The sequence below is a fragment of the Bos indicus x Bos taurus genome, chromosome 20 (assembly GCF_003369695.1).
Source record: "Bos indicus x Bos taurus breed Angus x Brahman F1 hybrid chromosome 20, Bos_hybrid_MaternalHap_v2.0, whole genome shotgun sequence".
NCBI lineage: Eukaryota > Metazoa > Chordata > Mammalia > Artiodactyla > Bovidae > Bos > Bos indicus x Bos taurus.
In genome coordinates this window covers 4,644,038-4,657,501 of record NC_040095.1, presented here as the reverse complement: position 1 = coordinate 4,657,501, position 13,464 = coordinate 4,644,038, and the positions used below count along the sequence as shown (strand labels likewise).

General features: G+C 43.4%; 1 protein-coding gene across 2 annotated transcripts in view; it reads right to left on the bottom strand.

Moving 5' to 3' along the window:
* CREBRF (CREB3 regulatory factor) overlaps positions 1 to 12,374 on the bottom strand; it is a 60,800-nt gene extending 48,426 nt beyond the window's left edge. Inside the window, exon 1 of one of the 2 annotated variants that reach the window (XM_027520579.1) lies at positions 12,251 to 12,374. The gene's annotated coding sequence lies outside the window, so the exon portion shown is untranslated. Of the gene's footprint in view, positions 1 to 10,697; positions 11,375 to 12,250 lie in introns of those variants that run through there. The other variant, XM_027520580.1, reaches the window with a different exon arrangement.
* Between the last annotated feature and the right edge of the window lie 1,090 nt (positions 12,375 to 13,464).

Here is a 13,464-nt window from a genome sequence, read left to right as displayed (position 1 = left end):
CCTGACCCCTAATTTAAATAAATCGTTTCCCCTGCGATTTAATCCCCAAGATGAAAGAAAGGGAAGGGGGAGAGGGAGGAAGGAAAGACCGCCACACATTCCATCCAAACTGCTACACTTCAAATGCCCCACTCAATAATTCTTTTCTTTTAGAAAACTACTTACCACGAGTTGAACAAAACAGACCTGCAGAGGCTTACTAAATCAAGCTGTTTTACCAGTCACCAAACCACTGAGGACGCAGAGGCTGACTATGCAAGGGATTCATTATAGAAAACGTGGGGGCTGTGTTCTCCCTTCATCACATCGTATAAACCCTATGAACCTGTCACTCCTTTCTACCCTTCAACAGCAGCTCTCTACAGTCCAACATATGGGAAACAAGCAAGCAAATTTCAAACTAGATGGTTATCCTAAACAGATGTTAATCCAGTTGGGATGTGATCCTCCAGTCGTAACACCTTGTGAACTCCTCAACCCTGGGCAGCCCAATAGTCTCCTTTTATCCTCACACTCAGGATTCTAAAAATAAGGAGGTAAATCGGGTTGGTGGCAACACTTAATTAAAACAGTTAAAACCACGTTTTCCTGAAAATCCTGAAGAGCTGAGAAAATATACTAAATCTCAAAAGTGATCTCTCCTTGGAATGCTGTCTTAGAGAAAGACACGAGCCCTCTCAGAGAATTCCTTTCCAAAATCTTTGTTGTTCAGTTGCTAAGCCATGTCTGACTCTTTGCAACCCCAGGAACTGCAGCACCCCAGGCTTCCTGGGCCTTTCCTATCTCCCAGAGCTTGCTTAGACTCATGGCCACTGAGTCAGTGACACCATCCAATCATCTCATCCTGTCACTCCCCAAACTCTGGCTCAACGATAACCAGAGACAAGACACGAGAGCTTATTTAAATCACTTTCGGAACCAATAAGAAAGACTATGAAGGCAGGTTTCTTTCAGTGTGAGTCGAATGGGAAGAGTTTTTATTTCTGAAAACCATCAGCTATTAAATACTAGGGTCTTTCTGCAGTCTTAATACCTGCCAATTAAGTTGTTTGAACCATAAGAATAAAAGACAGAACCAAAGAATGCATTTCTAACCACAGCCGCCCTTGACAGCTCATGACAAATGCTCAGTTTCTATTTGGTGCTACTGTTCACAGATTACGAAGCACACTACCATACCCTGCCACTGAATACAGCCCGGTGGAGTGATTAGGGTTAGTATCAGCATCATCAGCACCCTCACCCTCTGTCCAACCGCCGGACTCTAATTCGAAAAGTTCACCAACGATGGGTTGTCCAAGGTCATTCAGTAAATGGATGCCTCTGTGCAAACTATCAGACTGTCTCTATCGTCAACGTCTCAAAGGTCATCTCCAAAGGCCTCCCAAATCTGTGTCTTCATCCTAAACACACCAGTGAACCGTCTCTACTGAGACCCAGGTACAGGTATTTTCCTAGATCACTTACAGCCCATGACCTCAGACACAACACGCCACCTCCCCACTCAAAGGTTTATTCTGTCAACAGTACCACCATTATCAGACATTCAGGTGTGTGACACTGATCTCAGCCTTGACTCTCTTCCTCCTCCCCACTTGCTGTGTTCTAAATGACATCAGCCTCTTTATTAAAAATAAACCGACAATTTAACCTTGTACAGAGGATGCATGTACCTGTCTGACTTTGCCTTTCCCACTTTCTCAACCCCTGTTGGAACCTTATCATTTTCTATTTACTGTCCCAGTAATTGCCCTACAGATCTCTTTGCTTCCAACCTTTCCCTCTCTCCACTTCTTATGCTCCATTATCAAATTATTCTCCCTAAACTACCACATCATATTAGCAATGTGCTGGTAAGTTTTCAGCAACTAACATTATCTCCTGGATAATGTTCAAAATACTCAGACACAAGGAAACTATCTTTCAATACCCTAACTTCCACCCCTCTCTAATAAATATAACAGTATCAGCTTAATCTTACAATCTCCCCCAAGTCCTCAGTTACAATCCCACTTCACTAAGGATCTCCAGCAGTGAGACTCCGGCTTTTCATGCCTTTGCTTATGTTTTTCCTCTTTCTCCTCCCAAACGCTTGCCTTTTCTATCAGAGATTGTAAAATCTTTAAGAATGACTATTATATCTCATGTCTATTACTGCAGTGTCAAGAGTAATGCTTTGCTCAGCACGAGCATCCAGACAAGAGTTCCATGAATAGGAAACCTCCTAAGACCACGGGTCATTCTAGATAAGGAGTCAGAAGCGTGTCATTCTTCATACAGAAAGAGGACATTACAAAGAAGTCATTCAATATATATTTATTAAGCATCTTTCATGCGCTCCGAAGTATCTTGTACAAGCTTCTACAAGCTTGTTAATTTGAGTCTTGAACCACTCCTGAATTTTTTTTTTTAATTTCCAGGAAGAGTACTGTTCAAATTTCAGTCAATTTTAAAGATAGTAAATAATTTTTGTCTAGGGAGGAGAGAATAAAGGAAAGAATAGGATTAAAACTTATTTAAACCAACTGAATCCAGGCACTAGACTAATGCATGTTACACTATTCTCTCTCCTTTGCTTTCTCTATTTCACACACACACATTTGTAACTAAGACAAATATTTTATTCAGGTTCAACACTGGAGTTTTAAAGAATCATTTCACTTTCTGAACTGTTCTACAAAAATCTACAAAACATAAAAAGGAACAATACAATTAAAGGTAGCAGCACAAAAACAGCAGTGCGTGTGAGAGCACACCTGAGCCACGCAGCAGCGGGTCAGGGAGACACCCACTCGGGCCGACCCTAACAGCGCCAGTGCTCTGGCAATCAGAGATCTGGGCCCTTCCTCAAAATTTACTGTCTCCTGACTCCTTTCTCAGAGTTGATGCTTTTCAAAAGTAGCATGAATGTATATACGCTAGAGGCAATTTTTAAATTCCCTTCAAATTCCTTCCTAGTGTGAAATGGGCTATTATATGCCACTGGCTCAGGACTATACAGGTACAGAGGTTATGGCCCAAGGGCTACAGAGGTTGTGAATACAGTTGAATACACTGAGAAATGGTGGCTGCCTCTTTGGCTCTACTACTCCTGAAAGGGCTTCTCTGGTAGCTCAGCAGTGAAGAATCTACTGGCCAAGCAAGAGATATGGGTTCAATCCCTGGGAAGATTCCCTGGAGAAGGAAATGGCAACCCATTCCAGTATTCTTGTCTGGAAAATCCCTTGGACACAGGAGCCTGGCAAGATACAGTTCATGGAATTACAAGAGTCCAACATGACTGAGTGACTAAATAATCACAACAAAATGAGAAGCAAACTCTAGATTCAAGATATAAAGTTCTGCTGAGTATCTGGGATTTTGTTCCACATTCTCACCTGTTTTATCTGTAAATACAAGAATTCCCCAGGGATACTGTGATTCATGATAATATGTAAAGAATCTAGCCCTGGCACAAAACAGACACTCAATAAATGGTGGCTATTTTTTGTTTTCTGATTCCTTCCTCAGTATAAGATGTTCCTCAGATATGGCTGCTACTGAATATACAAACCTAAATTCAACATGGAATCCTAACTTGAATTCCAAACTTAATTATCACAAACCCAGCTGCCTGAATCTAGGGTGAATAGAGGATATGCAGGCAGCACAGGCCATGTGACACCCTCACTCCCGCTGTGTGAGGGTGAGATGTCCATTATGCCGGTTTAATCAGCAAAACAATCTTTGGGTTCACAAAGTAGTTCATAAAGTTGCAAACTAGTCATCTCTGTACACAATAAAGAACTGGAGAAAAAGTTACAAGGAAAAGGGCTTCTTCTGAGAGATTATTGCTCTTTTCTTCAAAAAAATCACATACATTTTACCTCTTTTTATAGTCATTTACACTGGCTTCACCAAAGAGTCTGAGTAACTGGAGGGAACAGATTTATACAAAACTTATCTTTGTACTTAAAAGACCTTACACAGTTTCTGAAGAACACACACACATACACATACAGTTTAATCTACACTATACTTGTCTCAACAAGGTTCACAATACATCAAAACAAAGGAGGTAGACTATCCCAACTGCTGAGAAAACATAGCTTTGAATAGAATCAGCGCTAACAGCAGAGAAATTCAAGGAGTAACCAGAACCTAGTCCCATTCTTCCATTAGACACTCATAATTCTTACGTCCCCCCAAGGAGAGTAAAGAAGAAAATTCATTTACAGTAACTTAATAGTTTTTAACTTGGGAGTTTGGGAAACCAGCAAGTTATTGTGCTAAGGTATAAAACAAGGTAACAAGAGCCTAATAAGGTCAATCTACTAAGAGTATGTACAATTTAAAACAAGAGACAAAAACTGCAGCTGTTTCTTTCTTTGTTCATTTTTGTTTGGCTGTGTGGCTTGTAGGTTCTTAGTTCCCCAACCAGGGACTGAACCTGGGTGTTGACAGTGAAAGTACTGAGACCTAACCATTGGACCACTGGGGAATTCTCAAAAAAACGGAAAATTTAAAGCAAAGTTCTCAAACTGAATCACAGCCATAAATCAATAAATAAATAAATCAATGCCTACCTATGGATTTTGTTCAGCCGACACAGTAGTGTCTGTAAAAAGTTAAATTTTAACTGTCAGAACTTGAATTGGAAATCTCATAAAATTTCTGTATCCTGTTATCAAATACCTCTCTCTTGAGGGGGAAAAACACACCTGACAACACTGGGGACGTACTCCCAGCACAATCACCTGAACTGGAGTTGAGAGCCATCACCTGACATTGGCCTGTGCTTTCCAGCTTGCTCCAGTCACAACTCTACCTCCAGGTGAAATGTAATGTGAAAACAGGTATTTAAAAGAACTATACAGGAATGTCTATAGCATCTTTATTCACAATAACCTAAAAGCTGAAAGCAGCCCAAATAGCCATCGACTGGTAAATGGATAGACTGTGGTACATCCATATGATAACAAGTACTTAGCTGATACTTGAAACAACATGAATAAATCTCAAAAGCATGATGTTAAGCAAAAGCAGTCAGACTCATAAGACAACAGATTCTATGACTGTACTTATATGAAATTACAAAAAAGAAAAAACTGTGGTGACAGCAAGTAAACAGTAATTGCAGCCGGAGTGAAGAGGGGCATGAGGGAACTTTCTGTGGTGATGGAAATATTCCACATCATGACTGTAGAGGAGGTTAAATAACTGCACACATTTGTCAAAACTAAAAGTTGAGTGAATTTATAAAACCTGTTCCTCAATAAAGCTAGTTCTAAAAAGAGGCATTCAAAAAATACTATAAAACTACAGAGAAGAGTACTACTATCTCTACCTGGGAAAGTTTGGGAAAATTTCAGGAAAAGGTGAGATTTGAATTGGGTCTCGTCACACAACAAGTTTAAGGCACATAAGAAGTAAAAAACACAAAATATAAGTAGTAATATTCTGCACTGTAGCCTATGAGAAGAGGCATCTCTGAACACAAAGGAAAAATTCGTCAAAAAAGGAAATTCACAGAAATGAATAATTAGTACCTGGATAAGTATCAAAGGCAAGTTGATCACATAAGATGTCCCAAGAGGGAATCAACTCAGACATTTACTGCTGTTTATATGCAAAATTAACAGTACTGTGAAAGAATTTTTGTTTTCTTTTCAAACAAAGCAAAAAGAAAAGGAAGAAAAGGAAAAGGAACCTAAAGAGAGTAAAGGAAGGGATGGAGGCGAGGAGATGAAGGTAAGGGACACACTGCGTCAGAATCAAGGGCACCTGGAGCCCACAGATGAGAAAACAGAAAAAGGGAGGCATGTCAGGCCGTGATGAGGGGCTAAAAGGAGAACTAAAAACCAGGGGAAAAGAGCCCAAAGTCAGAGCGCCAGAGAACAGAGGCCTGGGAGTGCAAAGCAGCCCCGTGGAATCAGAGGGAAGGGAGAGCAGGAGAGTTCTTCCCCCACCCCCTCCAGTCGCACAAAGCAGCCCCTTCCCTTCCTGCCTCTGCCTCTGCCTCTGCTGAAGTCTTCCCATACCCAACCCCACTCCATACATCTTGTACACCCTTCAGACTTCTCTGATTTCTTTCACTAGTCTTCAAATCCCAGTTTAAATGCCATCTTGTCTGGGAAGCTTTTCCAGGCAGAATCCACGTTGTTCTAAATACCATAATGTTGAACTGTAATATCTGTCTCCTCTACTAGTCTATGGGCAACTCCAGCAGAGGAGTCAGTAGCGAGGATGAAACCTTTACTAAAGAGCAATTTGAAAAACTATAAAGTCCACCTAGTCTTCTACAACGATTCCCAGGTGACTCAGTGGTAAAGAATCTGCCTGCCAAGCAGGAGATGCAGGCATGATCCCTGGGTCGGGAAGATCCCCTGGAGAAGAAAATGGCAACCCACTCCAGTATTCTTGCCTAGAGAATTCCATGGACAGAGGAGCCTGGCAGGCTACAGTCCACTGGGTCGCAAAGAGTAGGACACGACTTTGAGACTAAACTAGTAAGTCTTCCACAACAAGTCTTAAAGCAGGCTTCTTGAAGCTTTTCTGTTTAAAGGGTACAGTGAGGGAATCCCCTGGTGTTCCAGGAGTTAGGACTTGGTGCTTTCACTGCCAAGGGCCCTGGTATAATCTGTGTGTGGTCAGGGAACTAAGATCCTACAAGCCACACAGTACAGCCAAAGAAAGGAGTACAGTGTATCTTTCAAACAAGAGTACATCTACCTTACCGCCAGTGTCTCCCTACACGGTCAAAGAGCATTTTAAGTTTTGTTTTCATTTCTCAGTGAATGGCACATATAAAACAGAAGGAAAATTGCACCAGGAATAGCGTATAGCAGTCAAAGTAGGAAATTTATCTACAAAATAAAAGGGGGAGCTTCAATTTGCCAAAACAAAACATTACTTGGAAGAAAGCGTTAAGTGTTACACAAGGAAACTGAAGGACAAAAAACAGCAAGCTCATGATGCTCTCACGAGAAACTTGTCAACGTCAACAATATCGAAAGATAAGTAAGTGAAAACATGACTTTGTAACAAAACATGTAAATATGGTTTGGGTGTTGTCCAAAGGACAGAATGACAGGATGATCAGAGTTGCTGGAAATTAGTGAGGAAATGAATAGCTCATAAGGCTGCTGGGGGTGAAGACTTCCAACACGAATTTTGGAAGAAATGTCATGAACAGCTGAAAAGGCTTACAAGGCTTAGCTAGCAACAGAATGAGATAGTACTGCATTCACAAAGTACCACTGCGTGTGTGCTAAGTCACTTTAGTTCTGACTCTCTGTGACCCTATGAACTATATAGTCCACCAGGCTCCTTTGTCTATGGGACTCTCTAGGCAAGACTACTGGAGTGAACTTCCATGCCCTCCTCCAAGGGATCTTCCCAACCAGGGATCAAACCCTTGTCTCTTGTGTCTCCTGCACTGGCAGGCAGGTTCCTTGCCACTGTGCCATCTGGGAAGCCCACTGCAGTCCCCTGCATCAAACTCTCTCCACATCTAACCCAAGTTATTGGGATACAACAGACTTATTAGCAAGAATGATTTTACATATTTCTCCGTAAAGGGACCCTTGCTATGTAGATGAATAATTATCCCAAACATCTAAGAAGAAATTTTGCTCACATTTGTCAAACATCTAGAGACCAAGTGTGCCAAGAGCTAATGACAAATTCACAGGACAAAGAACAAGGTTTTTGGTTGCTGTTTTCCTGGAAGGAGTACTTGAGTCTAACTAATAGAATGTACCTAACAACAGCAACAACAAAAAATAAAGGGATTTTTAAGAAATCATCAAAAAAAAAAAAATCATCGAAATAGTTTTTCTTACAAAAAAGGGTCAATTTTAACATGTAGACTTTTTGTTTGAGGAGCAGATGGGGACTAATTACTCCCTTCCAACCCCAAGGTCTCTACTAATAGTAGACTGACTTCACTGCCTTCTATCTAGAAGTTTTTAGCAATCTACTCACATGGACGGAGGAGCCTGGTAGGCTGCAGTCCATGGGGTCGCTCGAGTCGGACATGACTGAGTGACTTCACTTTCACTTTTCACTTTCATGCACTGGAGAAGGAAATGGAAACCCACTCCAGTGTTCTTGCCTGGAGAATCCCAGGGATGGGGGAGCCTGGTGGGCTGCCGTCTCTGGGGTCACACAGAGTTGGACACGACTGAAGTGACTTAGCAGCAGCAGCAGCATTTATTTAAGCAGTTCAAAAACACTAAAAGGTGTTAGGCACTGGGGATACAGAAATAAGAGGAAGACTCTGACCTCAGGTTGCTCGCTGTTAAGTAGGTAGGGAAACACTGTAGAGTGCAGAAAGTCCTAATAAAAGAGAAACTGAGAGGCAATCACTAACAGAAAGAAAATTAAATACGTATTTGCTAGGCGGTTTCAAGCAAACCCGAAGTATTAGCATATTCAAAGTACAAGAGTTTGAGAATAATTAACAATTTCCCAATAGTCCTGTGAAATAGAAAAAAAATCACTAATCCTTACCATTAACAAATTAATAAACTGAATCACTCATAGTCACCCCGGCAAACATAGGTTAACCAGAACTAGAAACGAGACTGAAGGCCACAGGATGCGTTTTGGTTTTAAGAGGTCAATATATTCTCTTTTCTAAATTTTCATGCTCACCCTGAAATCCAGTTCGAATCAACAAGACTGGTGAAATACTACATAAAAACAAAATAGAAAGCTACACATGAAAAAAGTACTTGCCTGTGTAACATTTTTAGTTACGGCATCTCCACTTCAGTGGGCACTTAGCACTGATATTTTCCAAGGAAGGGGAGGGGCGGCAACCTACATTTTGGCGGTCTGGTTTGAAAAAGCACCCTATCCTATTTAGGGAATTCTACAAAGAGCTCAGGCAAAAACAAACAATGTGGCTCCCAAATTACATGTATGATATATATAAGATCTATGTGTGGTATCTGTTCACTCGACCAACTTCTCTCCAAATAGTTAACACACTAAAGTTCTTAGATACATTTTAAAGTCAAATTTTTTTCAAACAGAATGCATCTCTAAAATAAATAAGACTTGACATTCCCACATTTGGTTTAAACAGGTTTTCAGGAAGACATCTATTCGCAAATAAAAATGCAGAATAAAATGTAGACATGTGGTCTTAATCTAAAAGTTCTTCAAGGCATGAGATACATACATTCTGCAAGTGCTCAAATATTACCCAAAGTTCATGTTTATATACGATGCAATAACTTAACATCCAAGTACTTAAAACCCAGAGACTGATGTCTTGGAACATGGGTCGACAGACAAACTACAGCCTTCAAATATAGCCTGTTCTTATAAATAAAGTTTTATTGGATTATAGCCCCAAACATACTGTCTATGGCTGCTTTCATGCTACAATCTGCAGACCCGAGTAGGTGTGACAGACACTACATGGCCGACAAAGCATAAATATTTACTACTCCATCCTATACAGAAAGTCTGCACAGGTTACTCTATCTTAGAATCATTAGAATCAATGATCTGACAAATTTATGTCCAGTCCAAGAGTTCATCTACTCTGAAAGCTGAACTACTGAATATGGTAAAAGAGGATTTGTCCCCAAAACATCCAAGTACAAACCTACACGGAAAGAAACCTCTGCTGAATCACTGAAAGTCATGTAGTTGTCAATCTACACCAAAAATTAAATTTTAAAAGCAAACGGTGAAAAAAATAAATAAAAGCAAACAGTGAATTTAGTTCACAATCTTTTAAAACTTTGCTACAGTAACAGAATCAACATGCACACTCACTGTGCTTTCATTGTCACTTGTACTTAGCTCACCACCACCAGGAGACATACTAATTATTCCTTTATTACTTACACTTGCATCCAAGAACCTACGCACATTAAACTAGTAAACCAAGACATCGTTTCTGGAAAAGTTTGTTTCCCTGTCATGACAGAGAATGGGATGGTAAGTGGAGGTAATCTCTTCTTCTAGATATATTTAGCCCTTCTATGCTTATTAGTCTAAAAATTCCAAAGATGCATTATTAATCACATAAAAAAGTTACATCCAAATAAGTCTTGTTGAATCTATTTGTCATTCTTAGAATAAGACAAAATAGGCGAGCAAATACTTTCATTTGCCATAAAAATTATATTTAAGAACTCGAAGTCTATCAAATAATCAGGATTTATATTTTTATATATCCTTAACAGAACTGTGAGTCAATCATATCAAATACAGAAATCGATAAACCATTTATTTACCAATTATTTTTCTCCAGTTAACAAAATAGGAGATAATTGCAAATTCCTAAATACATACAGTCAACTCTTGAATAGCCCCTCACGATATACCTAAGGCATGTTCCTGAGGACAAGTGTTTAACCAAAGATGCATCAACAGCCTGGTACCCTTGAGAATACCAAGAGAGTCACAGGTTGTAAGGTGATGTTAACAAAGAACTAAATTAAGCATCTAATACGGCCGACGTGATGCCAAAATAATCATAAAACAAAGTAAAATAAGTGATTTTCTAATTACTCATACCATTCCTCTTTCATCTTTGGTGTTTCTCCTAGCTATTTTGGATTACAAGAAAATGGGAAAAAAATATTTAAAAGTACAACCAAGTGACAATCAGTTTACCATAAATCACAAGATTTATACAGACGACTCATTTTTTGCTTTTTTAAAAGCAGTCAGATCTTGATCCTATTTCTCACCTGCAGGGTATTCCCAAGACAAGAGTCCTAAAGAACCTTCAAACCTAAATAATTTTCTCAAGACTAAGTTTTCTCATGTAAGTATATTTAAGGGCTATCAATTTATGTAAGCAGGAGGGGCAAATTACTACCAGGACCAGGGCAAGCACGAAGGGCCTGATCTTTAGAAGGTATCCTGATGAAAAAAATGGAGACCCCGCCCAGCCCTTAACTTTCTCGGCTTTTCTAGTCCTGGTCTCCTCCGTGTAAAATCCAAAAAAAACAGAACTTCCTCCTCACTGCCTCCTTCTATCCGGGGCCTGGTGCACAAATTCAGACCGCTAGTTATCCAAGTACCTTCTTAAGGCACTCTTAAGGCTCAAGCTCGCTCAGAAACAGCAAAAAGGTTTGCCTTCTTGGGTTAAAGGAGGGCAATTACAGGGTTTGGCGGCCGGGTTTGTCAGGAAGCTTAAAGCCGAGAAAGAGGGAGAACCCAGAAACTGAGCTCCATCTACTCCCAGGAACCATCCCCAAGGGGCGGCTAGACTGCCCTCGGTACTTCCCTGCCTCCTCTGCTCGGGTGGGGAGAGCGGTGGGTCGGGGTGAGGCTCCCCTGAGCTACTTCATCGTCCCCTCGGACTCGCCTTCGGACACCCGAAACGCCCCCGGCCCGGTTCCCTTGCCCTTTGCCCTGTCTCCTCCCCTCTCAGTGACCCACCGCCACCGGTCCCCTCCCATCTAACATGGCCGCCCCACCCGGCCCACCCCCGACACAGCCTAACAAATGGGGGGGGGGGGGGGGTCCCATCACACCGCCTCCCCCAAGCCCATTGGCGCGTCAGCCTCCGTCTGCCTGCTCCATTGGATGGCAGCGTCTGCCACTCTGCGCCGAAAGCTCCGCCTCCAAGCCGCTTCAAGCTGCTTTGAGAAGACATATAAACAAATCCCGGGAGGGAGGCCCCTCTCGGCAGTCACTGGGGCGGGGACGAGAAGGGGGAGCGGCTACCCCCGAGACACCCCTGCCTGGACCCCCCCCAACCGCAGCCCGCGCCTCCTCGTCTCCTGCCAGCCTGGTTCCAACCTTCGTGGCCCCGGCCCTTCCTCACACGCCCCTCTCTCTCCTCCTCCCCCGCCAGCCTCGCCTCCCCTCCCTTCCCCGGCCCCTCCCACCCGCTCGCTTCTCTGACAGGCCGGTTGCCGGCTGCCACGGCCCCGGGCTCCGAGGTAGCGGTAAAGGGCCAGGAGGCCTGGCAGGGCGGACGCTCAGTACTGCCCACCCCTGGCCTAGCCTGCCGTCCGCCCGTAGGTCCCTCTACCGCTGCCCCGCGCTTTTATATAACCGTCCCGGGCCGGGGGTGGGGGAGGGGAGCCGGAGTCCCCGTGACCGGCAGGCGGCAGCCTGCAGCACGCGCGCCCCCAGACTCGGTCCTAGTCCCGGCCCCCGCCCCGTGCCGACCCGGCCCAGAGTCCCGGCGCTGCCGCCTCTTAGGCCAGCGGCCCTCCTCCGCCCCCCGCCCGGCTCGTCCACTAGCCCAGGCACCTGCGGGCTCCGGGCGGAGGGCAGCGGACCTCACCTGTGGGTGTGGGGGCGGCTCAGGCGCTGGGTCTGGTTCCACTGCAGGGGCCGCGGCCCCTCTCCATGCTGCCTCGGGTTTGTTTTGTTTATGTCCTTCCTGACGGGTTCCCGGAAATCGCGTGACTCGCCCCCCTCACGTGGGCCGCGGCGAGGAGGAGGAGAGAGGCGGGGGCCCGCCGGCCTCGGGCCAATCGCGAGGCGCCCTGCAGCTCGGCCAATCAGGAGCTCGGGCCGGCAGAGTACCCCTATCACATGACGCGGGAGGGGCGGGTTGCCGGGAAAAACCAGGAAGAGGGGGCGGAGCGGGGGCTAAGCTTGTCGCTGCCGCGTGGGCGTGGGCCGTCTCTGATACTTAGCTACATTCGCATTTGTCCGGGATGTTTTGTTTTCAAATACTTTCACGTCCAGCATTATATCTAATATTACAACTACGCGGCGAGGCCTGAAATGCCCGTATGCCCATTTTACAGTTTAAGTTCACTGAAACTTGAGGGAAGCTACGAAAACGGCATTAATTTAGGAGGGGGATTGATTGCATCCAGTGTTTTATGAATGTCCACAACAACCCCATCTGAACCACTTAATTCAGTGAGAAACTGACCTTGCCTGCAGCTGTTCGTTCATTCAACTTATTGCGCACATTTGCTCTAGACACTGGATTTCGTGCATCTTTAAAACGGCGTTATGTACACAATCGTACATACAGAATGCTACTAGAAGCGCCTAGACAAACAAGCCTATATAACACTTTGACCTGAGTGTTTATGTGTGTGTACGTTCCCTAAATCTGTTCATAATAACACTCAGTGGTAATACACAAATTTTTTTAGGCGGGGAAATTAAGGTTCAGAAAAGTTAAGTTACTTGCACAAGGTCAAGCAGCTTGTAAATGACCCAGCTGAGACTAGAACCCAGTCCTGTCATCACAGCCTGTGCTTCCAGGCTGCTCTTTATGTTTCTTAAGGGCCCAGAATTCGTCTTCTGAGCACAGTACAGAAATATGATTTTAGTAAGCAAAAGGAAAGGAGGATGTGGGAACAGAAATCCTTGGCCAGATTCCTTTAGGATGCCAGTTTTCTCTTAGGAGTAATTGTCTTTGAAAAAAAAGGTGGCTTCTCTTTGCACACATGTAGGGAAGTAATCATGTGAGTGTCAAAACCACACTTTTGAATCAGACTTTCATAGACCATAAGCTTCAAAAGGACAAGGGCC